The sequence below is a fragment of the Mus musculus genome, chromosome 4 (assembly GCF_000001635.26).
Source record: "Mus musculus strain C57BL/6J chromosome 4, GRCm38.p6 C57BL/6J".
In the NCBI taxonomy this organism is placed as follows: Eukaryota; Metazoa; Chordata; class Mammalia; order Rodentia; family Muridae; genus Mus; species Mus musculus.
Window position 1 is genome coordinate 28,343,325 of NC_000070.6, and position 23,474 is coordinate 28,366,798.

Here is a 23,474-nt window from a genome sequence, read left to right on the forward strand (position 1 = left end):
TACCCCTCCCCTGGAGCTCTGTGCTTTGCCCCATCTTCCCATTACAAAACCTGGCCGACTCCCACCCCAGCTATGTTCTTTCCCTCCTGTCCACCTAAGTCGCTGCTAATGGAAAACACCAGACAATCTTAGTTTAAAATCAACAGATGACAAAAGCACTGGGCACGGAATCTATCGTCCTGAATTCATCAACTACTCTATGTTGGAAATCTTCCGGTGGTGGATGTCACCACCAGGTCTAACAATTCTCTGTCTATACTCTGCACCATCTCGCTTTCCTTCTCACCATCAAAATGGGCCATTCCTTCCTCCCACATACCTTCTTCCTCTCTCAGACCCAGAAAGCCTTCCTTCTCCTCTTTGCCCAAGGATTAGCGTCCTGTCTTTATCAGCCAATCAATTAATTAGGAGAGATTTCCCTACAATTCTATATGTTCATTCTGCAGACAGTTTATTTCTGGTCTTCAAAGGCTTTTAAAAATGTTTACATAATCCCATTGGTAAATCTTTACTATAATATCCTTTGCTACTGGAATTCTGTTAAAAATTTTATTGCCTCACTGATATGCTAAAATGTTCCCCCATCTGTGTGCATATACAGAGCTTTGGCTGAGCCCAGAGCATTCCCTTCTCTGTACTATCCCTCAGTCTTGGCCTAGAAACTTGAAGCTTCCGTACAATCTAATCTACAAGTCTGGATATTCAGCTTTCAGCCTCTATTTGCTGACCAAAACCTAGAGTGTTTTATCCTCTGAGACCCATGGCTGAAGAAACTGCCCCATGTCTATCTCTTTCTGAACTTTGGCAGGCTGGTTCTACTCAGTTTTTCTGGTTCAAACTCCACTCCAAGCTAACAGATATAAATTGGCTTCTCTTGGCTTCTGATAGAATTGCTCTATTTGGAAAGATGGCCTCTAAACTCCATAAACTGAAATGCTCTGAATTGAACTGAACACCACTGCCTGAAACTAAACTACTCTGAACTGAACTGAATTCAGCTACTTCAAATTGAGCTAAACCAATCAGAAGTTAGCTGAATTTCTTCTCCCTCACTGCTTATTTCGTGGCTTCTCTTTCCAGTGGGTTCTGGTGAGAGTTGAGTGTATACTATCTTTAATTCATTCTTTAAAATCGTTCTCTAATTTGCAACTTTGTCTGCTTCTCAATAGAAGTTATTGTTTGTGCTTAAAAATGTGTACTGAAGAAGTGTTCGTGTTCCAGCCAGAAGGTTCAAAGGTGTGTACAAAGCCCATTGTCTCACTTCAGCCAGACTATATTTTTGAATGTGAACCATTTCCAGAGCAGTCATGCTGCTGGATTAAAATTCTACAAATCATAAACATTTTACCATATGAAATTTAAATATGCAGGGATTGTCAAGCGAGTATCAAAGAAGAGCCTTTACTTACGCCACTGTCATGGGAAAGACCATATCTCAACGGGCCTTTGGACACTTACTCATTGTTCCTACTCACCAATTAATTCTTCATTATTTCTCCTAGATTTTTGCAGCTGGATTTTATGAAATATTTCTCACTCATTACAGACATGCAGTGTGGAGTATACAGTCATAATTCTCCACTACTGCAAACCCAGAATTGTGTATATAACAATTCTTTTTATGTTTTATAGGTAAGAATTACTGTCCAGTGTCAGATGTCCAATGCTTACTAATTTGACTTCTCTAGATAATATCTTATAGATGGATGCAGAAAGACATAACCATTCGCCTTGCAATGTGGAGATAATCAGATTAAGTTTAAAACTTATACCTGTCTGGATTACCACCATGTGAAGAATGTTAAATTGGAGAAGAATTGCACAAGCATTCAGAGAACAAACACATTTTCTGTTGGTGTCTACATTTGCTTCAAAAGCTCCACCCTTAACATTCTCAGCTTTATGAGCCATTAAAAATTCTATCATTGTCTTTAGCTAGTTTGCTCTGCATGTCTAATATGTGAGCAGATGTGAGCATAAGAATTCACAGTAAGGACACAGCTCATTCGGACGATCTCAGGGTTTCCTAAATACTCAAGGAAACATCTTATTTCCAAATAAACTAAAAAGAAATTTATAAACCTGATAAAACTGAAAATAGCCCAGGGAAATATTAAAACTAATAAGTACAAAAACATACTTTAAATTTATACCACTTTACTGAAACAGAATGTACAGTGATATTTTACAGTCATTGTAAAAAAGACCCAAGGTAAAGTGTTGGGAAGATAAGCTTCCTTTTTCTCCAGAGAATGAAGCATACATTAAGAAATCAATAAACACAAGCACAGTGAATCCAAACACAGAGGTGAATAATGGGAAAAATTTCAAATAAAGTTCAACTACCATTCCTTGGATCCCTAAAAGTATTTTAAAACTTCCTATAAAATGGCCTCTAGAAGAGTAATTTAAATTGCATGGTTTTTTTAAAATTCTTAAAAAGCAAAGAAAAGCACAGTTCTATCTATGCCAGAATTCATAAATCTTTATAATCTTCAATGCATGTTGCCCAATTCAATCAACACACAAAACCCATCAATTAATTATTTTATAAGTATATTTTTATATCTGACTTAAAATTTAATAAAAAAATATTTTATTTGTTGTAAGTGCTGAAACAAACCAAAATAAAAACATCTGCTAGGGCTCTCGTCTGGAACATAAATTCCTGTAATAATATATTTTTTCTATAAAAAAATCTATCTGCCTATAATGCCATTTTTGGAATAGAAAGAACAGAATATCTGAATAGTTGTTATAAAATATTAATTTTAAACATATTTTTAGCAAGTGTATGATACTACATTCTGATTGAAATGATTGGAAACGCTACCACTCTGGATGAATTTCATAATCATTTTGAAAGGCTGTTGTCCTTAATCATTGAATTGATCATTCTTAGAATAATTAACCCAAGTTTATGTAGAATCATAACACTTAATTAAATAAGTATTTACAATATTTATAAAGAAAAATTCCCATTAATAACAGACTATCTCTGTCATTTGCACACATAGAATGAAATTTTCTTTGATCATAAAGAATAATGGACAAGACACTGTGTTTCAAAAGAACAAATGGGTCAAGAGCAGACTGATTGCCTGTGAATGCCATTTCCTTCATGAATTCAGACCCCAATTCAGTCATGATTTCCAAGTCTACAGTACAGATGTAGGTATAAGTAATTGAAACCTCAGATGATCAATCAACATTGAGGTTAAACTAAAAACTGCTTTCTTTGGTCATGACCAGCATCGAGAAGATATCTGATCTAAATATTCCCATTATAATGAATCTTAAAGTTTGGGAAATGGATTGGAATTTTTAAAGAATCCATTCTCTTCATACTATTCTCTGACAATACGAAAATTATGTTATCCTTAGCCTATTCCAATATTCACAGTTAAGATATTAAAATAATTATAAATGGAGTTATAATAATTGTAGTGGTTAGTTTTATGTCAACTGGACACAAGCTACAGTCATTAGAGAGTAGGGATCCTCAATTGGGAAAATGACTCCTTAATGTCAGGCAGTAATTAACTCTATAGGGCATTTTCTTAACCTTTGAGCTATCTCTCCAGCTATAGGGTATTTTCGGAATTAGTGATTGACAGGGTGGACCTCCCGGTTCCTTGACTGCTTACCTGTAATGGCTTTGTTTGAGGGAGAATAGTGATTTGTAATGGGAAGTCAAATAAACCCCACCCCCACAGTTTCTTTTGGTTACTGCATTTTATAACAGCAATACTAACATTAAATGAAAAGATAATGAAATAAGTCATTCCCAAAATTTATCCTACTTTTGGACTTAAATATGATCAGACATACTTATGGTTGTTGGAGCTAAAATTGGTCAGATTTTCCATGAAATGTAGCTGAAATCATTTTCTTAGATGTAACTCCTAAAGTGAAAATAAAAGATATAGTGGAACAAACATCAGTACATAAATAAATTCTAAGATGGAATATGAATTATTAATGTTGAAAATTAAACTTATATAAGTATCAATTTACTTAAATATAATTACAAATTTGAGAATATTGTATAGAACAATATGAATGTATTTCATGTTATTTTTCCCCTCTGGGGTTTAAATAATTTGAATAATTCATATTTATTCATTAATAAATCCTCCATGACAAATTCCCTGGAAAAGGGTTCAAATAATTTATACAATATAACAAAGATAAAGTCTGAGTATAATAACAGGGAAAGGAGAGAGAAGTTAAATATTCTCAAATAGCTTTATTTAATGGTTAAAATTAGATCTGGTATTCTGTGGCATAGTGCAATAAATTTATTATTTTAAATATACAATAGAATTGAAAGTATTTAAGAAACACTAGGAGTTATTTAAAAATTATAAACAATTAAGTGACAGACATCTGGTTACCCTGAGTCGATGATACTCCAGCAAATACTACTGTAGTAGAGGACAGATAGATTGTGTGTGTTAGACGTTACATATACAATGTTAGACATTAATAAAAAACTAAAAAATAAATTATTTAATACTTTTCTTGTGTATATTATCATCATCATCAACAACAAAAGAGCTTTGTTTCATAAACCATGAAGCTTTTCTAATTTAAAGACTACTTATAAGATTTAAAGATATTCAAACTGGGTTTTGCTACAGGGGGACTTGTTAAGCCATACTTAAAGAAAATTGGTACCTGTTCCACCCACCCCCTCCCCATGGAAGAAGAAACTATAGAATTCACTCACAACTGCTTCCTAGAGTCTCAAGAGTACAAATGTAATAAAAGACCATAAGTAGTGACATTCTGCTGAGTGGATTGATGCTGGACTGAGCAAGATTGGAGTAGAATCATGGCAGGCATGCATGGAAAAAGTCATGTGTTTTAAACATCCCATTAGCACATAAAGCTAATGTCTTTGATATAAATATTTCCAGTGCTAAAAATTCTTGGTATAAATCTCCCCACTCTAAGCATGTAGCAGGGCATAAGCAAAGAGATGCTTTCTGGTGACTACATTTTCTATTTTGGGGTATCATATTGCCGTGACTTTTGTTAATTGTGTTTTTTCGAGGGTCTTAAGCCAGTTGAATGGTTTGGGTCCTTGTATGTTCTTGTTGTAGTAGGTATTGGGATCGTGGTAAACTTAGATGGTCCTCCTGTTGCAGTTCTCTGATGGGTATCCTTGCTCTGTATTGTTCTGGACGAGTGCAGTTCTGTATGTTTCATGAGCCTCAGGTCCCATGAAGGTGAATAGAGAGAGAGAGGTTGCAGGAGAATGGAGATTCTCCTGGGCTAGCAGGATGCTATGGGCAGCTTGTCTTGACTCAGAGGGCTCAGACTGCAGGGAAGATGGGTGGTGGAAGGGAAACTTACCTGTATGATTCAGAAGTCTAAGGTCTGCTGTAGGTGGGGAGAGGCAGCTGCAGAATGTTGCTACTAGATTTAGTGTCTCTGTTTTTTGTTTGTTTGTTTTTTGAGGTATTTTATACCTTGGACGTAGGTTTAGATTACTTTTGCTTGAAAGTCTATTTTATTAGATATTACAATGGCTCCCGTCATTGGATCAATGGATCTGATTGTGTGAAAAGACTTTCCTCAGCTCTTTACTCTGAGGTAGTGTCTGTAATTACTCTTGAGTTTGTTTCTTCTATGCAGAAGAAGGATGGATCCTCTTTACACATCTACTCTGTTAGACTGTATCTTTTTATTGGTGAATTACGCCCAACGATGCTGAGAGACATTAATGACCAATGTTTGTTAGTTCCTATTATTTTGATGTTGGTGGTGGTAGTGTGTATATGTGTGTGTGTGTGTGTGTGTGTGTGTGTGTGTGTGTGTGTGTGTGCTCACGCGAGAGCGCATGCACACATTTCTCCTCTCTGAATTTTGCTTCTGTGAGAGTATTTATTACTCTTGTTTTATTGGGTTTAATTACTAACAGAAGTTGTGAACCAAATGGATTTAACAGATATCTACAGCACATTCACCCTAAAACAAATCTCAGCCCCTCATAGTACCTCCTCCAAAACTGACCATGTAATGAGACACAAAACAATCCTCAAAAGATACAGAAGGATTGAATTAATTCCATACATTCTATCAGACTACCAAAGACTAAGGCTGGTCTTACAACAACAACAACAACAACAACAACAACAACAAATCAGAAAGACTAAACACTAATGAAAGCTGAACAACTCTATACTCAATAATAACTTTGTCAGAGAAGAAATAAAGAAGGAAATTAAAGACTTTTTTGAAAATAAGGAAAATTAATGCACAGCATACACAAACTTATGGGACACCATGAAAGCAGTGCTAAGAGAAAAGGTCATAGCTCTGAGTGCCTCCAAAAAGAAACTCGAGAGAGCACACACTAGCATCTTGATATCACATCTGAAATCTTTAGAACAAAAAGAAGCAAATATACCCAAGAGGAGTAGACAGCAGGAAATAACCAAACTCAGGGATGACACGAATCAAGTAGAAACAAAAAGAACTATACAAAGAATCAACAAAACCAGGAGCTGGTTCTTTGAGAAAATCAAAATGATAGATAAACCCTTAGTCAAACTAACTAGAGTTCACAGAGACAGTGTCTATAAATTAACAAAATCAGAAATGAAAAGTGAGGCATAACATCAGAAACTGAGAAAATTCAAAAAAAAAATCAGATCCTACTACAAAAGCTTATACTCAATAAAAATGGAAACTCTAGATGGAATGGATGATTTTCTAGACAAATACCAGTTACTAAAGTAAATCAGTATAAGATAAACCATCTAAATAGTCACATATCCCCTAACGAAAAAGCAGTTATTAAAAGTCTCAAAAAAAAAAAAAGAAGAAACTAGACTACCTAATTCTTTCTTTGAAGTCACAGTTCTGCTGATACCTAAAACACACAAATGCCTAACAAAGAAAGAGAATTTTAGACCAATTTCCATTACAAATATTGATGTAAATCTACTCAATAAAATTCACTCAATTCAAATCCAAGACCACATCAAAATGATCATTCACAATGATCCAGTTGGCTTCATCCCAGGGATGCAAGGATGGTTCAATATATGGAAATCCATCAACATAATCCACTATATAAACAAACTCAAATAAAATAACCACGTTATCATCTTACTAGATGCTGAAAAAGCCTTTGACAAAATACAACCCTCCTTTTGTTGGAAGTTTTCTTTTTTCTTTTTTTCTTTTTTTTCTATTCCCACTTTAGGTTTGGATTACTGGAAAGATACTGCTTCAATTTGGTTTTGTCCTGCATATCTTGTTTTCTCCATCTATGGTGACTGAAAAGTTTGCTGGGTACAGTAGTCTGAGCCGACTTCTCTAGACTACTAGGATTTGCAAAAACTCTGCCTTTAGAGTCTCAGATTGGAGGGATCCATTGCTCCAGCTGCAAATGTAGCAAAGAATGGAATTGTCTGGCATCAATAGGAGGAGAAGCCCTTGGTCCAGTGAAGGCAATGCCCCAGTGTAGGGAAATGTTAGGAGTGTGAGTTGAGAGTGGGTGGGTGGGAGAGGAATATCCTCATAGAAGCAGGAGGAAAGGGGATATGATAGTGGATTTGTGGAGGGGAACCTGAGAAAGGGGATAACAGTTGAAATATAAATATGTAAAATATCCAATAAAGAGTTACCTTTATATTTCATAGAAAAATAAAATTAAAAAAGGAGAAATCTGATGTAATTTTGATATGTCTGCCTTTGTATGTTTTTTGGCCTTTTATATCTTGCTGCTTATAATATTCTTTTTCTATTCTCATTTATTTAATGTTTTGCTTACTATGTAGCAGAAGGATTTTGTTTTCTGGTCCAATCAATTTGTTCTTGTGTATGCCTCTTGCATATTTATAGGTATTTCTTTATTTAGGTTATAGGAATTTTCTTCCATTATTTTGTTGAAGGTACTTTCTGAGCCTTTGATCTGTGGCTATTCTCTTTCTTCTATTCCTATTATTCTTAGATTTGATCTTTTCATAGTGTCTCAAATTATCTGAATGTCTTTTGGAAGAAGCATTTTAGATTTGATATTTTCTTTGACTGGTCTACCAATTTCTTCTATCCTATCTTCTACACCTGAGATTCTTTCTTTCATCTCTTGTACTCTGTTGGTGATTCTTGTGTCTCTAGTGCCAAGGTTTTCATCTCCAGGATTGCCTCAAATTGTGGGTGTTTTGTTTTGTTTTGTTTTGTTTTGTTTTGTTTGTTTGTTTGTTTGTTTGTTTTTGGCTCTATTTATGTATTCAAGTACTGAACAGTTTTATTAATTTTCTTCACCTGCTTAATTGTATTTTCCAGCGTTTCTTTATATTTATTCATCTTCTCCTTAAAGGCTTCTACTGGTTTAATTTTATTTTTGTGTATTTCTTTAAGGAGTTTATACATTTTTCTCTTTAAAAAGCTTCTGTCATCTTCTTAAAAATTGATGTAAGATAATTTTTTCTTATGCTTCCAGTGTGTGTTAGAATGCTCAGACTTTCTGTAGTAGTATATGGGTGTTCTGGTGATGCCAAATTACCCTGGCATTTGTTGATTGTATTCTTATATTGCCCTTTAGCTATCTGTCCCTGGTGTTGGCAGGCCTGGTCAATCCTATTGTCAGTGGGCTTCTGGGTCTGCAAGTAGAGCTCCTTGTTCTGCAGGCCTGCAGGCCTCTAAGGATGCTGAAAAACCTGGATGTCCCTGATGGCTGCAGGCCTTTAATTTTGCAGTTTGAGGTGTGGATGGGTAGATGAAGCACAGAAAGAATGGAGCAGACCACACAGCTGCTGGGCTTGCCAGGAGACCCTGGGTCAGTGGAATCAAGCTTGGGAATCTCACCTGGTTGTTTTGAACTTTTACATCTTTTAGTCATTGCTTTCAGTAGGTACATTTCTTTCTCCAATGTATTTTGCCTGCAAATACATCTGGGCACCACACATGTGCTTGGTACCTAAGAAGAACAAAAGAAGACATTTGATAAACTGTAACTGGAGTTAACAAACAGTCATGAATTGCCATGTGGGTTCTGAGATCTCAACCCCTGTCTTTTGCAAAACTTTTAGTCAGTGTTCTTAACTTCTAAGCCATATCTCCAGCTCCAGATACAGATTAGTGACATTTATCACTTTACCTCTATAATTTTCCAGTCTTGAGTTCATAACAATGTAACAGGATGGGAGAAGGCATGAATTCTCTCCCCTCACATTTTTCCAAACAATTCTGATAAATTCATCAAGAATCTTTACTTTTTTCTCACTTGCATTTTGCTTACCGCATTTCTCTCTTACATTTGTGCTGCCTTCTTCCCCTACATCTCTTCCAAATGACTCCTTGTCAACTACATTATCTATTGCCTAGAAATATTGCTTACTGAATTAAGCTCACACCACATCACATAATTTACATTAATATTTCATCATGTAATAACTGATAAATTCACTGATGTGTTTTTTATAATTATAAATACTACATGCTAAAAGTTTTTTTTTTTTTACAATTTATTATTAAAACTACAAAACATAGTACTCTTTGGTTTTCATATAAATCTATTGTTTGTTTATTTTTGAGACAGAGCATCACTGTGCTTCCTTGGCAGGTTGAAACTTACTATGTAGATCAGTTTGGATACAAACTCACACAGATCCAACTGTCTGTATCTCTTGTGCTCCCAAATTGAAGGCATACATTGTTATACCTGCCTAAATGCATGGTCTTTTTTTCCTTGATTGAAACAGGAGATTGTTATGCAGTGTTTTTGACCAAAAACTCACTTTGTAGCAATTTATGCATATAGAAAGATGACTTCATACTTGAGGTAATCTTCTACTCCCAAGTCCAAGAATTACAGGTATATATCACCTGCTTAATATGTTTTATATATTAAAATGGTAATCTATATGGTAACCTGCCTGTTCTCAGATGTATATTATATTTCTTGGGTTCATGTCTCCAGAGCATAGTAAAGTAAAAATCACTGATCCACCTGCCTTGATAAATCACAGCATTTGTCATATCTGGCTTATAAGTATGGTAACAAAAATGATCCTGCTCTTGCTATAATTAGAAATTGGCTATTTCATTCAAACACTTTATAAAACCTTGTTGATGGTCTGTGACTTCTATAATAGTGGAAAAGTAACATATTTGACATTGACTTTGTTGTAGAAATTTGATCAAGACACATGCAAAATGAGAGAAAAATAATCTTATGATTTATTAAAAAAACTGCTGAGGATGTGGAACAAAAAAAAATAGTTTTATATTCCAAACTCAAAATTAGCTATGAATTAGTTCCATTTATAAATAATCTTGGAAATATTTGAATTTGCAAACATTTTGACATTGTAGTCCCTGTTTCTCTGCTCACAATGTCTTCTAAAAGAATATTAATGAGAGGCTCTCTGCTCATCCCTGTTCCAGAGACAGCTGCACCTTCTTGTGCAGTGCCAGCCTTGTCCTGTAGACAAAACAGTGAAGGTTGGTATGGATTGATTTGGCCATATTGGGTGCTTGGTTACCAGGGCTGCCTTCTGTTCTGCACTTGGCAAAGTGGAGATTGTTGTCATCAACAACCCCTTCATTGACCTCAACTACATGGTCTACATGTTCCAGTATGTCTCCACCCATGGCAAATTCAAAAGCCCAGTCAAGGCTGAGAATGAGAAGCTTGTCATCAATGGGAAGCCCATCACCATCTTCGAGGACCGAGATACCACTAACATCATGGAGTAATTCTGGTGCTGAGTATGTTGTAGAGTCTACTGGTGTCTTCACCACCATGGAGAAGACTGGAGCCTACTTGAAAGGTGGGGCCAAAGGCTCATCATCTCCCCCCCTGCTACCAATGCCCCCATGTTTGTGATGGCTGTGAACCATGAGAAATATGACAACTCACTCAAGACTGTCAACAATGCATCCTATACCACCAACTGCTTACCACCCCAACCCCCACCCCCGGCCCTGGCCAATGTCATCCATGACAATTTTGGCATCGTGAAAGAGCTCATGACCATGGTCCATGCAATCACTGCAACTCAGAAAACTGGATGGCCCCTCTGGAAAGCTATGGCGTGGCTGCTTAAAGCATTATCCCTGCATCCACTGGTGCTGCCAAGACTGTAAACATGGTCATTCTAGAGCTGAACAGGAAGCACACTGGCATGTCCTTCCGTGTTCCTACGCTCAATGTATCCATTGTGAATCTGACATGCTGCCTGAAAAAACCTGCCAAGTATGATGGCATGAAGAAGACAGTGAAGCAGACATCCGAGGGCTCACTGAAGGGCATCCTGGGTTACACTGAGGACCAGGTTGTCTCCTGCGACTTCAACAGCAACTTCCACTTTTCTAACTTTGGTGCTGAGGTTGGCATTGCTATCAATCATAACTCTGTAAAGCTCCTTTCGTGGTATGACAGTGAATATGGGTACAGCAATAGGGTGGTGTACCTCGTGGCCTACATGGCCTCCAAGGAGTAAGAAACCATGGACTACCCACCCCACCAAGGACACTAAGAGCAAGAGAGAAGCCCTTGATTGCTGAGAAGTCCCTGACCCTACTAGTCCTCCAAAACTGAGATCTCCTTTACAATTCCCATCCCAGACCCTCATAATAACTTACAGAAGTTACAGGACTTACAGAACCCTCCCTACTCTCTTGAATACTATCAATAAAGTTTGCTGCACCCCCTAAAAAACAATATTGATGAGAACATTCTTCCACTATTGGCTCCCACCTTCTAAACAGCCTAAAATAGCTTTTAAAGAAATCTTACACAATGAAAACTTATCTGCAATAAACATACAGCAACTCACTAGTAGCTGTCATTTTCTTACTTACATATGGGATCTGAATTCACTCTCTTGCATGCACAATTGAATAGATGCTCCAAAGAAGATTCATCCATCAATTCATTCAATCACATTTTTTTGTCAGACTGAACACAAAAAATGAAATGATGACAAAGAAACTGAAACTGACACCCAGGTATGAGATTATGGCAGCATAGGCTTTCTCTTGTTCTGAGCAATTGACTAGATTTTCTTTGCAATGATAGCTGTAACACCACCACCACCACTGGAACAAATATAGTTGGTTTATTTATGTTTTTACAACTAAGTATGTCTGATACTAATATTTAATATGCAGGTGGCATTGCATACAACAGACCAACAAGTTATACAGAATTGTTGCTGAGTCAGGATAGAGTTATTCCTAGTGTCTAAACAAAACTACCGGCATCCTATTCAACAGAGGTTTTCATCTTTGGCTACTCTATGTGCACCTAGTATGAGAGAAAATACATTTAACTATTGCATTGTTGATGCAGTGTGTTCATACTAAAACATGTGTGTTAGGCAGCTACTTCAGAATATAAATTAAATATGAATATGATTTAAAAGACTATAGTGGGAATACTAATATATGGAAAACCAATTCTGTTCACGATTAAGCAATATTTAATCATTTCATTAATGGACTCACTGAAACCTTTGAAAGGGGTGTTTTAAAAGAGATTTAGAATATCTGTGCTCCACAGTATATGTGAAATGTTTTACCATTGTGGGAATTTTATGTACAAAGAAATAGTAAGAGAACTTATTTATCTAACCCAGATTACAAAATTATTAATCTTTTATTGCAAAATCATAAGCACATACACACATATGGATTTAACTATTTTATCCAGCAATAACAATACTTCATATATAAATAAGTAGTTGTGTGCATACACACACACACACACACATATATACATATACATACATATATATATATATATATATATATATATATATATATATATATATACATGTATAAACATTATATATACACACATATATATACACATATATACATATACATATATATATATTCCATTATGCTTTTTGAAATAGAAAAAAGGTATGGCCATAAACTTTTGCAACTTAATAGTGACAAAATGTGAGCTGGAGAAATACATAGAAAACTGCACCGTTTTCAGCACTAAGGAATCACAGAAAATTCACAGTATTCTGGAAAAAATAATAAAAAAGATAATTCTCTGAAATTTCAAAGATTGGAAATATAAAATTTATATGGCATATAACATTTATTTTATATAAATATAAAATAAAATACTAATAGATCTTATTAGTGATGATTCCACATTGTGAATTAGGAAACAAAAGTGAAATGAGCTAATTAGGGATAGTCAATATCTGAAAAAATAATCACAAATTCTTGACTGTAATGTTACTTCTCCTCATATTTATGAGTCTAATGTGACAGAATGACAGAATGTGTTAAATATGGCAGTGGGTAAGAGCACCCGACTGCTCTCCTGAAGGTCAGGAGTTCAAATCCCAGCAACCACATGGTGGCTCACAACCATCTGTAACAAGATCTGACGCCCTCTTCTGGAGTGTCTGAAGACAGCTACAATGTACTTCCATATAATAAATAAATAAATCTTAAAAAAAAAAAAAACAAATTCTTGAAAGAGAAAACAAAATCCAGTGAGGTTAATTTGGCTTTAGCAAAATTTATAAATATAAATTTTACTAAGAAGCAAATGAAGTAGTCAGATGTAATAAATATTAAAAACAAAAGAGATAAAATACAATACACCAAAACAAAGTATGAACTATTGATAGATTAGTTGTAGAAATGACTATCTGTAATTTTCTTCTATGTAAGACTTAGCAATTCCTCCCATATTTTATTTAGTCTTTTAAAGACTAAATAGTTTTCAACTTCCTTTGAAGTGGTCTTGTCTTTCCACTTTCTTGACTAAAAAGATGATGGTGTGTGAATTCTAAGCTTATAGTTCTATAAAGGACTGTAATGTTACTTCTCCCCATATTTATGAGTCTAATGTGACAGAATGACAGAACGTGTTAAATATAACAAATAGACCCTTATGACGTAAGTGCCCACATATGTAGAGATGACTATCCATGTATGTGTGACAATAATAAGCAAAGCTTCAATGGTGAGAACCACCAAAAGTCAAAATTGAGATGACTGCATTAATAAATATGGAACTCCAAAAGGGCAGAAAAAATCCATTAATTGCAAAGAAAGAGCAAATGATATATAACATACAAGATTCAGATAAATCCATTAAACAACTGAAAATAGTGCATTTCTAAAGATCATAAACAAAAAGTAAATATACAAAATCCTTTAGTGTATTTTAGGCCAGTAAATCTTTAAAAATTTGCTTCTTAATTTTAGTGTAAGAAAATGGTATTCAAAGTATATTATTTTAAATAATGTTCATTTTTAAATTATATTTCATATTTTATTATTTAATATTATTTCTTATGTTTAGAAACCATGGAAATTTTAATTTCTGAGAAAAAAATTAAAGTTTATAAAAATTGATAGCCCTTAAAAATGATAGAGTCTTAACAATTTAATTTATAGTGCTACTATAATTGAACTTGGTTCATTAGCATAAATTCTATGTTCATATGTAATTCAAGGAATAATCCCTTAAGAAACAAAGACACCCCAAATTAAACATTTCTGTAAATTTAAAGTAAGAATATTCTAAATTCATTATATGTCTTGTATAATTTGATATTAAGCTTAGCTTAAATAGATGCAAAAGCCGTAAACAAAATGTTCTCAGAGTAAGATATCAATCAATTGAGAATAAAATGGTATTTTAAAAATCTTTCTATCTCCATCTGTACCTGGAGCTTGTACTGTTCCACAGCTCTCTGTGAACAGGTATAGCCAGGAGAGAGCTGTTCTCCCAGTAGTGTTTCCACTCTGAGGCTCAGAGGTGAGATAGCAACTTTCTCTCCAATAACTGGTCAGGGCAAGACCACTGAGGAGCAAGCAGGGCACAGGAACAATGGAAGAGCTGGAACAGGAGCCTTACGGTTGCCATCTGTACTTGGAATGTGGGCAGTTCCAAAGCCCTCTGTACACAAGTTCTACCAGGAAAGAGCTGGTCTCCCAGGAGTACTGACACAGGTTTCCAGGACCACAGGAGGGACAAGCTCCACCCAGAGACAGCTAGACCAACTAATACCAGAGACAACCAGATGGCAAGAGGCAAGAACAAGAACCTTACCAACAAAAACCAAGGCTACTTGATATCAATAGAACCCAGTTTTCCCACCACAGGAAGTCCTAGACACCCCAACACACTAAAAAAGCAAGATTTGGATTTAAAATCATATCTCATAATGCTGATAGCGGAATTTTAAGAAGGACATAAATAACTACCATTGGGAGGAGGTTATAGGGGACATTTGGGATAGCATTTGAAATGTAAATGAAGAAAATATCTAATAAAAAATTTGTTAAAAAATACAGGAGAATACAGGTAAGTACGTAGAAGCCCTGAAAGAAGGAACACAAAAATCCTTTAAAGAATTACAGGAAAACACAAACAAACAGGTGAAGGAATTGAACAAAACCATGCAGGATCTAAAAATTAAAGTAGAAACAATAAAGAAATCACAAAGGGAGACAACTCTGGAAATAGAAAACCTAGGAAAGAGATCAGGAGTCATAGATACAAGCATCACCAACAGAATACAATAAATAACAGAGAGAATATCAGGTACAAAAGATGCCATAGAAAACATTGATACAACTGTCAAAGAAAATGCAAAATGAAAAAAGGTCCTAACTCAAAAAAAAAAAAAAAAAAAAAAAAAAAAAAACCAGGAAATTCAGGACACAATGAGAAGACCAAAACTATGGATAATAGTAGTAAATGAGAATGAAGATTTTCAACTTAAAGGGCCAGCAAATATCTTCAACAAAATTATAGAAGAAAGCTTCCCTAACCTAAAGATAGAGATTCCCATGAAAATACAAGAAGCCTACAGTACTCCAAATAAACTGGACCAGAAAAGAAATTCCTCACAACACATAATAACCAGAACAACAAATGCACTAACTAAAGACAGACTATTAAAAGCAGTAAGGGAAAAAGGTCAAGTAACATATAAAGGCAGGCCTATTTGAATTACAACAGGCTTCTCACCAAAGACTATGAAAGCCAGAAGAACCTAAGAGAACACAAATGCCAACCCAGATTACTATACCTAGCAAAACACTCAATTACCATGGATAGAGAAATCAAGGTATTCCATGACAAAACCAAATTCACACAATATCTTTCCATGAATTTAGGACTTCAAAGGATAATAAAGGGAAAACTCCAACACAAAGAGGGAAATTATTCCCTAGAAAAAACAAGAAAGTAATCCTTCAACAAACCTAAAAGAAGACAGCTGCAAGAATTGAACCACAACACTAACAACAAAAATAACAGAAACCAATAATTACTTTTTCTTAATATCTTGTAATATCAATGGACTCAATTCCGAAATAAAAAGTCATAGAGTAACATACTGGCTATGTAAACCAGAGCCAACATTTTGCTGCATACAGGAAACCAAACCCGGAAAAAGACAGACACTACCTAAGAGTAAAAGGCTGGAAAACAATTTTCCAAGCAAATGGTCTGAAGAAACAAGCTGGAGTAGCCATTTTAATATCGAATAAAATTGACTTACAACCCAAAGTTATCAAAAAAGACAAGGAGGGGTACTTCATACTCAACAAAGGTAAAATCTTCCAAGAGGAACTCTCAATTCTGAATATCTATGCTCCAAATGCAAGGGCATCCACATTCATTATGGAAACTTTAGTAAAGCTCAAAGCACACATTGTACCTCACACAATAATAGTGGGAGACTTCAGCACCCCACTCTCATCATTGGACAGATCCTGGAAACAGAATCTAAACAGAGATACATTAAAACTGAGAGAAGTTATGAAGCAAATGGATTTAAAAGATATCTACAGAACATTTTATCCTAAAACAAAAGGATATTCCTTCTTCTCAGCACCTCATGGTACCTTCTCCAAAATTGACCATATAATTGGTCATAAAACAGGATTCAACAGATGCAAAAATATTGTAATTATCCCATGTATCCTATCAGATCATCAAGGATGAAGGCTGATCTTCAATAAAAACATAAATAAGAGGAAACCAACATTCACATGGAAGCTGAACAACACTATACTCAATGATAACTTGATCAAGGAAGAAAGAAAGAAAGAAAGAAAGAAAGAAAGAAAGAAAGAAAGAAAGAAAGAAAGAAAGAGTGAGAGAAAGAAAGAAAGAGAGAGAGAAAGAAAAAAAAGAAAGACATTAAAGACTTCTTATTAGTTTAATGAAAGTGAAGTCACAACATACCCAAACTTATGGGACACAATGAAAGCATTCCTAAGAGGAAAACTCATAGCTCTAAGTGCCTCCAAAAAGAAACTAGGGAGAGAATACACTAGCAGTCTGACAGCACACCCAAAAGCTCTACAACAAAAGGAAGCAAATTCACCCAAGAGGAGTAGAAGGCAGGAAATAATCAACTTTAGGCCTAAAATCAACCAAGTGAAAATGAAAAGTACTATACAAAGAATCAATGAAACAAAAGGTGGTTCTTTGAGAAAATCAACAAGATAGACTAACTAGAGGGCACATGGACATTATCACAATTAACAAAACAGAAATGAAAAAGAAGATATAACAACAGAACCTGAGGAAATCCAAAACATCATCAGATCCTATCAAAAAGACTATACTAAACAAAACTGGAAAACCTGGATGAAATAGACAACTTTCTAGACAGATACCAGGTACCAAAGTGAAATCAGGATCAGATTAATGATCTATACAGTCCCATTTTCCCTAAAGGAATAGAAGCAGTCATTTATAGCCTCCCAACCAACAAAAACCCAGGACCAGATGGGTTTGGTGCAGAGTTCTATCAGACTTTCAAAGATAACCTAATTCCAATTCTCCTCAAACTATTCAAAAAAAAATAATAAAACAAACAAAGAAACAAACAAAAAACAGAAGGTAATCTACCCAATTAATTCTATGAAGCCACAATTCCTCTGATACATAAAAAACATAAAGACCCAACAAAAAAAGAGAATTTCAGACCAATTTCCCTTATGAATATCGATGGAAAAATACTCAATAAAATCCTTGCAAAACAAATCCAAGAACACATCAAAACGATCATCCAACATGATCAAGTAGGCTTCATTCCACAGATGCACGGATGGTTTAATATATGGAAATCCATCAATGTAATCCACTATGTAAACAAACCCAAAGACAAAAAACACATGATCATTTCCTTAGATACTGACAAAGCATTTGACAATATCCAACACCCCTTCATGATAAAAGACTTGAAAATATCAGGAACTCAAGGCCCATACCTAAATGTAATAAAAGCAATATACAGCAAACCAGTAGCCAACATCAAACTAAATGGAGAGAAACTTGAAGCAATCCCACTAAAATCAGAGTCTACACAAGGTTGCCCACTTTCTCCCTAGCTAGTCAATATAGTACTTGAAGTCCTAGTCAGAGCAATTAGACAACAAAAGGAGATCAAGGACATACAAATTACAAAGGAAGAAGTCAAAATATCACTATTTGCAGATGATATGATAGTATATATAACTGACCCTAAAAATTCCACCAGAGAACGCCTAAACCTGATAAGCATGTTCAGTGCAGTAGCTGCATATAAAATTAACTCAAATTAGTGGCCTTTCTCTATATAAAGGATAAACAGGCTGAGAAAGATATTAGAGAAATAACATCCTTCACAATAGTCACAAATAATATAAAATACCTTGGTGTGACTCTAACTAAGGAAGTGAAAGATCTGTATGATAAGAACTTCAAGTCTCTGAAGAAAGAAATCAAAGAAGATCTCACAAGATGGAAAGATCTCCTATGCTCATGGATTGGCAGGATCAACATTGTAAAAATGGCTATCTTGCCAAAAGCAATCTACAGATTCAATGCAATCCCCATCAAAATTCCAATTCAATTCTTTACTGAGTTATAAGGGCAATTTGCAAATTAATCTGGAATAACAAAACCTAGAATAGCAAAAACTATACTCAATAATAAAAGAACCTCTGGGGGAAACACTATGCCTGACCTCAAGCTGTACTACAGAGCAACTGTAAAAACAAAACAAAACAACAACAACAACAACAAACTATGTGGTACTGGTACAGCAACAGACAGGTAGATCAATGGAATAGAATTGCAGACCCAGAAATGAACCTGTGGTCACTTAATCTTTGACAAAGGAGCTAAAACCATCCAGTGGGAAAAAGACAGCATTTTCAACAAATGGTGCTGTCACAACTGGAGGTTATCATGTGAATGTGAATGTGAATTGATCCATTCTAATCTAATTGTACAAAGCTCAAGTATAAGTGGATCAAGGAACTCCACATAAAGCCAGAGACTCTGAAATTATAGAGGAGAAAGTGAGGAAAAGCCTAGAAGATATGGGCACAGGGAAAAAAAAATCCCTGAACAGAATAGCGATTGCTTGTGCTGTAAGATGGAGAATCAATAAATGGGACCTCATAAAATTGCAAACCTTCTGTAAGGCAAAAGACACTGTCAATAAGACAAAAAGGCCACCAACATATAGGAAAAGGATTTTTACCAATCCTAAATCAGATAGGGGACTAATGTCCAATATATACAAAGAACTCAAGAAGCTGGACTCCAAAAAATCAAATAACCCCATTAAAAAATGGGGCTCAGAGCTAAACAAAGAATTCTCACCTGAGGAATACCGAATGTCTGAGAAGCACCTGAAAAAATGCTGAACATCCTTAATCATCAGGGAAATGCAAATCAAAACAACCCTGAGATTCCACCTCACACCAGTCAGAATGGCTAAGATCAAAAATTCAGGTGACAGCAGATGCTGGTGAAGATGTGGAGAAATAGAAACACTTCTCCATTGCTGGTGGGACTGCAAGCTTGTACAACCACTCTGGAAATCAGTCTTGTTGTTCCTTCAGAAAATTGGACATAGTACGACTGGAGTATCCAGCAATACCTCTCCTGGACATATACCCAGAAGATATTCCAACTGGTAGTAAGAACACATGTTCCACTATGTTCATAGTAGCCATATTTTTAATAGCCAGAAGCCAAAAAGAACCCAGTTGTTCCTCAACAAAGGAATTGATACAGAAAATGTGGTATATTTACACAATGGAGTACTACTCAGCTATTAAAAACAATGAATTTAGCTGGGAGTGGTGGTGCATGCCTTTAATCCCAGCACTTGGGAGGCAGAGTCAGGCACATTTCTGATTTTGAAACCAGCCTGGTCTACAAAGTGAGTTCCAGGACAGTCAGGCTATACAGAGAAACCCTGTCTCAAAAAACCCAAACAAAAACAAACACAAAAAAACAAAAACAAAAACAAAAAACAAAGAATTTATGAAATTCTTAGGCAAATGGGTGGATCCGGAGGCTATCATTCTGAGTGAGGTAAACCAATCATAAAAGAACTCACATGATATGTACTCACTGATAAGTGGATATTAGCCAAGAAACTTAGAATGCCCAAGATACAATTTGCAAAACAAATGAAACTCAAGAAGAAGACCAAAGTGTAGATACTTCATTCCTTCTTAGAATGGGGAACAAAATACCCATGGAAGGAGTTACAGAGACAAAGTTTGGAGCTGAGACGGAAGGAAGGACCAGAGACTGCCCTACCCAGAGATCTAATCCATAATCCATAATCAGCCACCAAAAGCAGACACTGTTGCATATGCCAGCAAGATTTTGCTGAAAGGACCCTGATATAGCTGTCTCTTGTGTGGCTATGCCAGTGCCTGACAAATACAGAGGTGGATGCTCACAGTCATCTATTGGATGGAACACAGGGCCTCCGATGGAGGAGCTGGAGAAAGTACCCAAGGAGCTGAAGGGGTCTGTAACCCTCTAGGAGGAACAGCAATATGAACTAACCAGTACCCCCTGAGCTCACGCCTCTAGCTGCATATGTAGCAAATGATGGCCTAATTGGCTGTCACTGGGAGAAGAGGCTCTTTGTCTTGCAAGGATTATATGTCCCAGTACAGGGGAATGCCAGGGTCAGGAAGCAGGAGTTGGTGGGTTGGGGAGCAATGCGAGAGGAGGGCATAGGGGGCTTGGGGATAGCATTTGAAATGTAAATGAAGAAAAAAATGTAATAACATATATCTTTAAAAAATGTACCTGCAAATTTATTTTAAATAGGCTTAGTAACACTGCTTTTCTGATGGTTCTTTGGTTATGTTTGGTGATTGGTGAGCATTGTGTCAGAGCCTGAGTGGTGTCTTCTCTCTGTACTTTTTATAAGAGTGGGGTCTCTCTGATAGTTCAGGCAGGCATGCTGTAGACAGTAGTATATCCTTAATGCACTCCTGTCAGTTACTTCTCCATACTTGTCAACAATGCTTACTTTAAAAGAGAACATGAATTGAATTTGTTGAGGGCCCTTGTATGGATATCCATGATCTGGGCTCTGAGCCATCTATTTCTATGTTTGTATACAGCCATATTGACAGGCTTTGGCTCATATGCCCTGTTCTATAAAGTTTTTCAGAATTCAAACATGCCTCAAGCATAGCTATAGAGAGGTGCAATTTTTCTCAGTTGGCCTGTGTGTGTAATTTTATGATAATATACCTATCTCTCGTGTTTAATTATACCAGGCTTGATTCCAGCTCCTCTGACATGGAAAGAATCATTGTAAACAACAATGGTAACATTACAACATGGAACCAAACCAGATTTATAAATACAGCAACTCTCAATCAAAATGACAGCCAGGCACACATCCACCCATCTATAATCTGCACCAGAGTCAGAGGTAGGGATGCAGCTAGCCAGGACTTCATAGTGACACCCTACCTAAAAGAAAAGAGAGGAAAATAACAGTAGCTACATACAGTAATAAAAATAGGTTGAGCAATTTTGTAGCAAAATACATGTAAAAAAGTAAATTTTAATAAACACAAAATAATTAGTGGAAAATTGACAATCGATGTATGCAAAAGCCCTGTGAGCAACTTTGTACTCAAAAAGAGTAGATGAGAAACGATACAGCAGAAAAGAAGGAGAAAAGGTTTTTTTAAAGTAGAGTGGGAAATTAGGAAAATTGGAGACATTGCAGGTGTGACTTTTGTGTCACATGTGTGTCAATAGTTGGTCAAGAGGAGAGAGGCTGTGTTTACGCTTAGTGATCTTATCTACAAACATCTGAATGGACAGCCTAACATTCCCTTTAAAAAGGTGAGCCTACTGAGATGAGCACTAGATCCGAGCCATGGGGCCCAGACATAATCAGTCTGGACCACAAAGGCCTATGGAACAAATGAGACTCAAGATGCACAATAAAGAGAGGCAGACTGGAGACTCGAATATCATAAGGATCAGCCTGATGTAATTAGCTGGTGATGTCACCTGGGACCATGATATCCTGTGCTGCCACTGGGGCTATGTCTGGGTAGAGACTTTGCAGCAGTAAGGGTCTGTTACCGCCAAAGGTCAGGTGCATATTCCTGGTCCTGGCTGCCACTCAAGAACATGTTGATATCTAAGGGCTGTGCAGAATTGGCCCTTCCTATCACCTGGGCATCTTGGGAGATTTAGTCCTAGGGGCATGAGAGCCAAAGAGCTGACCCACCCTTGGCCATCTCTAGTAATTTGGAGAGTAGACCTGAAAATTATAAAATATGTGGATGAGCTAGCATGGAGGATAGAAACTTGGAAGAGCTGACCCTTCCATTCTGTGGTGGCATGGACAAGGGAGAGACACTCTGCTCCCCCTTACCTGTCACCACCTGAGGCATGTAAGAGATCTAGCCCGATGGTCTTGCCCCTCACCAGCTACAGAAGTCAGGAAAACAGGTCCTGAAACTCACCTGGGTAGCACAGTAGAACTGACCCTTGTGGCTAGGGTGTGGGCAGGTTGGCCACAGGAGCATGGTGATGGGACAGCTGGCCATGCCACTTTTCTACCGTGAGATGATATGAGTGAACGAGAGAAGTTCCCTGCCTCTCACTCATTGCCATCTAAGACAAGCTGGAGAGCTGGCCCTAAAGATATGAGAGATGGAGAACTGGCCCTGTCTCTATCTGCTGCAACACTTGGGAGAGAAAGCCCTGTACTTCATAGGGGCAGAACAGTAGAGATGACCCTGGATGTGGAGGCTGTGATTGAGTCAGCCCCAAGAGCATGAATATGGTATGGAAGAGTTGGCCCTGCTTCTTGCAGAGGCATCAGTGAGGAAGTGATCACTCTCTATTTTCTTCTTTTGCAACCTGCAGCAGGCTGGAAAATTGGCCCTCACAGGGTCGTGAGAGCAGAGAGTAGGTCCTGTACCTTATCTGGGCAACACAGTAAGTAGAGCTGACCCTAATCGCAGGGGTATGAGTGAGCCACCTTGAGGGTACGCGCGTAAGGGGGCTGTCCCTGTAACTTGTCAGTCTTGGGGCAGTGTGGATGAGGGAAAGTTGCCTTAGCCTATGCTTATCCCTTGCAATCTACCTCAGGCAGGAGAGCTTCCTGGCAGGACTGGAGCTATCAAAGCAGAATAGCTAGCTTTGCTACTCACCTGCTGCTGGATAGGGA

At 36.6% G+C, this 23,474-nt stretch overlaps 1 non-coding gene and 1 pseudogene across 1 annotated transcript; both read left to right on the top strand.

Annotated features, from left to right (window-relative positions):
* Window positions 10,438–11,674, top strand: Gm11907 (predicted gene 11907; annotated as a pseudogene).
* Gm25378 lies at window positions 21,992–22,120 on the top strand. The gene has a single exon (XR_003955519.1). It is a non-coding gene; the product is annotated as a small nucleolar RNA SNORA17 (small nucleolar RNA).
* Window positions 22,121–23,474: the final 1,354 nt, after the last annotated feature.